This window comes from Trichechus manatus, unplaced genomic scaffold, assembly GCF_000243295.1.
Source record: "Trichechus manatus latirostris isolate Lorelei unplaced genomic scaffold, TriManLat1.0 scaffold00001, whole genome shotgun sequence".
NCBI classification, from domain to species: Eukaryota; Metazoa; Chordata; class Mammalia; order Sirenia; family Trichechidae; genus Trichechus; species Trichechus manatus.
The window spans coordinates 19,115,601-19,122,735 of record NW_004443937.1 but is presented as its reverse complement, the minus strand read 5'-3'; the positions used below and the strand labels follow the sequence as shown (position 1 = coordinate 19,122,735).

Genomic DNA, 7,135 nt, shown 5'->3' with positions numbered 1-7,135 from the left:
GTAACTGTTAAATGAGAAACTATTTTGTTCTGTAAGCCTTCATCTTAAGTGAGAATAACAGCACAACTGGAAGAGCATAGTCAATGTCACTGAACTGTGAATGTAGAAATTTCTGAAATGGTGTATCTTTGGCTATGTGTATTTTCACCAAAAAAAAAAAAAGGTTGAGAAGTTATAGGGTTGATATGTTGTGGGGTTGTTAACCAATGTCATAAAACAACATGTGTACTACTGTTTCACGAGAAACTATTCTGTGAGCCTTCACCTGAAGTACAATTAAAAAAAAAAAAACAAAATGCCAGCCAAGATTATACATACAGTAAAACTGTCTCTCAAATACAATGGTGAAATTAGGGCATTCCTAGATAAACAGAAGTTTAGGGAATTTTCATAAACCAAACCAAAATTACAAGAAACTCTAAAGGGAGTCCGCCAGTTAGAAAACCAATAACATCAGATAACAACCTAAGACTAGACCACAGGACAGAGCAACCAGATATCAACCCAGATAGGGAAGTCACAAAACTAATTTAAAGCTAAAACACTGAAAACAGGGAAACAGAGATGTCAATATGTAAAAGATGACAACATTAAAACAAAAGAGACTAAAAAAGGTAGACACAGATTTTTAATAATGAGGCAGTCAAGGCAATATAAACGAAAGACTGTTTTAAACTTAGAAAACTAGGAGTAAATATTAAGGTAAACACAAAGGAAACTAACAATCCTACACATCAAAGTTTAAAAAAAAAATGTAAGGACTCATCAAATACAAAGTCAACAACAATGAAAATACATAAAGAAAAACAACTCAACACAGAAAACTTAGTGGAACAAAGAAACTGTCAACAACACACAAAAAAAAGACATCAAAATGACAGGACTAAGCTCATACCTATCAACAACTGTGCTGAACGTAAACGGACTAAATGCACCAATAAAGAGACAGAGAGTGGCAGACTGGGTTAAAAAACACGATCCATCTACATGCTGTCTACAAAAAGACACATCTTAGACTTAAAGACACAAACAAACTAAAACTCAAAGGATGGAAAAAAATGTATCAAGCAAACAACGCTCAAAAAAGAGCAGGAGTGGCAATATTAACCTCTGACAAAATAGACTTTCAAGTAAAATCCCCCACAAAGAATAAGCAAGGACACTATATAATGATTAAACGGTCAATACACCATCAGGACATAACTATAACAAATATTTACGCATCCAACAACAGGGCTCCAAAATACATAAAACAAACTCTACCAGCATTGAAAAGAGAGATAGACAGCTCCACAATAATATTAGAGGACTTCAACACATCACTTTCAGTAAAGGACAGAACATCCAGAAAGAAGCTCAACAAAGACATGGAAGACCTAAATGCCACAATCAACCAACTTGATCTCATGGGCATATACCAAACACTCCACTCAACAGCAGCCAAGTATACTTTCTTTTCCAACACACATGGAACATTCTCCAGAATAGACCACATGTTAGGCCATAAAGCAAGCCTTAACAGAATCCAAAGCATCAAAATATTACAAAGTATCTTTTCTGACCATAAAGCCATAGAAGTAGGTATCAGTAACAAAAAAAGCATGGAAAAAAAATCAAACACATGGAAACAGAACAACACCTTGCTCAAAAACTACTTGGTTACAGAAGAAATTAACGATGGAATAAAGAAATTCACAGAATCAAATGAGAATGAAAACACATTCTATCAAAAACTTCGGGACACAGCAAAAGCAGCGCTCAGATGTCAGTTTACAGCAATAAACGCACATATCCAAAAAGAAGAAAGGGCCAAAGTCAAAACATTAATCCTACAACTCGAACATGTAGAAAGACAGAAGCAAAAGAAGCCCTTGAGCACCAGAAGAAAGGAAATACGAATTAGAGCAGAATTAAATGAAATACAGAATAAAAAAACAATTAAAAGAATTAACAAGGCCAAATGCTGGTTCCTTAAAAAAATCAACAACACTGATAAACAACTGGCCAAACAGACAAAAGAAAAACAGGAAAGAAAGCAAATAACCCGAATAAAAAATGAGATGGGTGATATCACAACAGACCCGACTGAAATTGAAAGAATCATAACAGAATACTATGAAAAACTGTACTCGAACAAATTTGAAAACCTAGAGGAAATGGACAAATTTCTAGAAACTCACTACCTACCTAAACTAACACAAACAGAGGTAGAACAACTAAATAAATCCATAACAAAAGAAAAGATTGAAAAGATAATTTAAAAACTCCCTACAAAAAAAAGCCCTGGCCCATACAGTTTCAGTGGAGAATTCTACCAAACTTTCAGAGAAGAGTTAACACCACTACTACTGCTAAAGGTATTTCAGAGCATAGAAAAGGATGGAATACTCCCAAACTCATGCTATGATGCCAGCATAACGCTGATGCCAAAACCAGGTAAGACACTACAAAAAAAGAAAATTACAGACCAATATCCCTCATGAACACTGATGCAAAAATCCTCAACAAAATTTTAGCCAATAGAATTCAGCAACATATCAAAAAAATAATTCACCATGACCAAGTGGGATTTATACCTGGTATGCAGGGATGGTTCAACATTAGAAAAACAATCAATGTAATCCATCACATTAATAAAACAAAAGACAAGAACAACATGATCTTATCAATCGATGCAGAAAAGGCATTTGACAAAGTCCAACACCCATTCATGATAAAAACTCTCAACAAAATAGGAATAGAAGGGAAATTCCTCAATACTATTAAGGGCATTTTTACAAAGCCAACAGCCAACATCATCCTAAAGAGAGAGAGTTTGAAAGCATTCCCACTGAGAACGGGAACCAGACAAGGATGCCCTTTATCACCACTCTTATTCAACACCTTGCCGGAGATCCTAGCCAGAGCAATTAGGCTAGAAAAAGAAAGAAAGGGCATCCAAATTGGTAGGGAAGAAGTAAAAGTATCTCTCTATTTGCAGGTTATATGATTTTACACCCAGAAAACCCTTAAGAATCCACAAGACAACTACTGTAACTAATAGAAGATTTTAGCAAAGTATCAGGATACACGGTAATCATACAAAAATCAGCTGGATTCCTCTACACCAACAAAGAGAACTTCCAAGAGGAAATCACCAGATTAATACCATTTACGACAGTCCCTAAGACGATAAAATACTTAGGGATAAATCTAACCAGACGTAAAAGACCCTATACAATGAAAACTATAAGACAATAGTACTGCAAGAAACCAAGAGACCTGCATAAGTGGAAAAATATACCTTGCTCATGGACAGGAAGACTCAACCTTTTGAAAATATCAATTCTACCCAAAGCAAACTACAGATACAATGCAATCCCGATCCAAATTCCACCGGTATTTTTTAATGAGACAGAGAAACAAATCACCAACTTCATTTGGAATGGGAAGAGGTCCCAGATAAATAAAGCATTACTCAAGAAGAACAAAGTGGGAAGCCTCACACTACCTGATTTTAGAACCTATTAAACAGCCACGGTAGTCAAAACAGCCTGGTACTGGTACAACAGACACACAGACCAATAGAACAGGATAGAGAATCCAGACATAAATTCATCCACCTATGAGCAGCTGATATTTGACAAAGGGCCAAAGTCCGTTAACTGGGGAAAAGACAGTCTCTTAACAAATGGTGCTGGCGTAACTGGATATCCATCTGCAAAAAACTGTAACAAGACCCATATCTCACACCATGCACGAAAATTAACTGAAAATGGATCAAAGACTTAAATATAAAATCAAAAACGATTAAGATCATGGAAGAAAAAATAGGGACAATGCTAGGAGCCCTAATACATGGCATAAACAGAATACGAACCATAAGTAACAATGCACAAACACCAGAAGAGAAACTAGATAACTGGGAGCTCCTAAAAATCAAACACTTATGCTCATCAAAAAACTTCACCCAAAAGAGTCAAAGGACAACCTACAACTGGGAAAAAATTTTTGGCTACGACAAATCCAATCAGCGTCTAATCTCTAAAATCTACAAAATACTGCAAAACCTTAACAACAAAAAGACAAATAACCCAATTAAAAAATGGGTAAAGGATATGAACAGGCACTTCACCAAAGAAGACATTCAAGCGGCTAACAGACACATGAAGAAATGTTCACAATCATTAGCCATTAGAGAAACTAAAACTACAATGAGATACCATCTCACCCCAACAAGGCTAACATTAATCCAAAAAACAGAAAATCATAAATGTTGGAGAGGGTGTGGAGAGGCTGGAACACTTACATACTGTCGGTGGGAATGTAAAATGACACAGCCACTCTGGAAATGGATTTGGCACTTCCTTAAAAAGCTAGAAATAGAAGTACCATACAATCCAGCAATCCTGCTCCTTGGAATATATCCTAAGAGCCGTCACACGAATAGATATATGCACACTCAGGTTCATTGCAGTGCTGTTCACGACAGCAAAAAGACAGAAACAACCTAGGTGCCCATCAACGGACCAATGGATAAACAAAGTATGGTATATTCACACAATGGAATACTACGCAACAAGAAAGAACAACGATGAAGCTGTGAAACATCCTGTAACATGGTGGAATCTGGAAGGCATTATGCTGACTGAATTTAGTCAGTCACAAAAAGACAAATACTATATAAGGCCACTATTATAAGAACTCAAGAAAAGGTTTAAACACAGAAGAAAACATTCTTTGATGGTTACGAGGGTAACGAGGGAGGGAGAGGGGTATTCACTAACTAGATAGTAGACAAGAATTATCTTAGGTAAAGGGAAGGACAGCACACACTACAGGGGAAATCAGCACAACTGGACTAAACCAAAAGCTAAGAAGTTTCCTGAATACAACCAAACACTTCGAGGGACAGAGTAGTAGGGGCTGGGATTTGAGGACCATGCTTTCAGGGGACATCCAGGTCAACTGGCATAACAAAGCTTATTAAGAAAATGTTCTACATCCTACTTTGGTGAGTGGTGTCTGGGGTCTTAAAAGCTAGCGAGCGGCCATCTAAGATGCATCAATTGGTCCCAACCCACCCGGAGTAACGGAGAATGAAGAACACCAAAGTCACAAGGAAAAGTATTAGCCAAAACACAGAAAGGGCCACATAAACCAGAGACTGCATCAGCCTGAGACCAGAACTAGATGGTGCCCGGCTACCACCAATGACCGCCCTGACAGGGAACACAACAGAGTCCCTGATGGAGCAGGAGAAAGGTAGAGTGCAGAACTCAAATTCTAGTAAAAAGATCAGACTTAATGGTCTGACTGAGACTGGAGGAACCCCAGAAAGCATGGATCCCAGAATCTCTGTCAACCCAGAACTAAAACCATTCCCGAGGCCAACTCTTCAAAGATTAGACTGGACTACGGAATATGATACTTGTGAAGAGTGTGCTTCTTAGCTCAAGTAGATACATGAGACTAAACGGGCAGCTTCTGTCTGGAGGTGACATGAGAAGGCAGACAGGGTCAGGAAGTGGTTGAATGGACATGGGAAATCAGAGGTCGAAAGGAGGAGTACGCTGTCACAGTATAGGGAGAGCAATTTAGGGTCACATAACAATGTATGTATAAATTTTTGTATGAGAGACTAACTTGAATTGTAAGCTTTCACTTAAAGTACAACAACCAAAAAATAAATAAAAAAAGCAACCTATCAGCCAATAGTAATATATAAGCCTTAGGTTGATTCTGATTCGAACAGACAGTTATAAAAAATATTTATTTTTATAAATAAAATTGAGACAACTGAAAGTTTGATAATCTGCTAGATACTGGTATTAAGGAAATACTGTTAATTTTTGAAGACACAGTAACAGAATGTGGCTGTTTTTTTAAAGCGTCCTTTTTTTTTAGGATAATGCTGAAATATTATAAAAACAATGAGAAAAAAATAAAACCATCTCTACAGGTGTCACTCTGATGCAATGCAATGAATTCAACGTGTTTTATTTACCTCGTGTTTGTAGTTTTCTTTCTCCTTCAAGTTCAAGCTTATCTACCAGATAAACTCCTGAAAAAGGCATTTGGTCTCTTTCGCTAATTGTGTTTGTTGTGTGTGAATTCTTTCACCTTACAGGTTTTCACCACCACCATTACACTTTCTTCTACTGTCTCTGTCAACTCCATTTTGATACTCTGGGAACTGTGGAGGTAACCCTTCCTAAATCACAATTAACACCAACATATACAATATTCATTACAGGGGAATATTTAAAAAAAATTCATTAACAGAAAATGGTTATTTATTTTAAATAAGAAGCCATGATATCACTAAACACTGAAAGCAAGATATAAAATTGTATCTCTGATCCTACACAGGCATCCTGGGTGCTGCAAACGGTTTGTACTGGACTACTAACCAAAAGGCTGGCGGTTCCAACCCACTGAACAGCTCCACGGAATAAAAGCCTGGCAACCTGCTTCAGTAAACATTACAGCCAAGAAAGCCCTACAGGACTTAGTTCTAATCTGTAACACATGGGGTCACCATAAGTTGGAGTCGACTCAACAGCAATGGGTTTTTTTAACCTACATACCCCTTAACATTTTTTAAATAAGTAAAAAAAACAAATACACAAAAAATATATCGTGGAAGCAGGTTTTAGAAAAATTCACTGTGACCTTTACAAAAGGACTTTCTCGTTTCCTGTAAACACTGTGTCCCATTATTACGTTTTTAAGATGGACTTACACATGAGGTTACAAACTAGCAGGTCGTGTTTGGTTTACACAGTGTCTTTTAAAAATTCAAAATTGCTGACACTTTACAATGATTTCAATACCACTCTGAACTGGGGCCTATAATGCCACACAGCACCCAGTGGCTGGTGCTATGGAATGGCTGCCCCTGGGGACAGTATCAGGCCCACTCCCAAGGTCTTCTCAACTACAAAGGCCATTTGTTATCAGGTTTCCACCTCTGCTTTACTGACACGTGGCCTGCTTTTGATTATTTACCTTAAAAACCTTCCAGGTAACAGAGTTTGCAATCCTCAACTTCAATGCAGCTTTTTTAGGTAAATAAAACATGCCCATATTGATGCCCTGGTGGTACAGTGGTTAAGAGCTCAGCTGCAGTACAAATCTATCTGCCACTCCTTGG

The 7,135-nt window shown here is 37.4% G+C and overlaps 1 protein-coding gene across 3 annotated transcripts in view; it reads right to left on the bottom strand.

Moving 5' to 3' along the window:
* ZXDC (ZXD family zinc finger C) overlaps positions 1–7,135 on the bottom strand; it is a 63,903-nt gene that overhangs the window by 30,325 nt on the left and 26,443 nt on the right. The gene's annotated exons all lie outside the window — the stretch shown is intronic.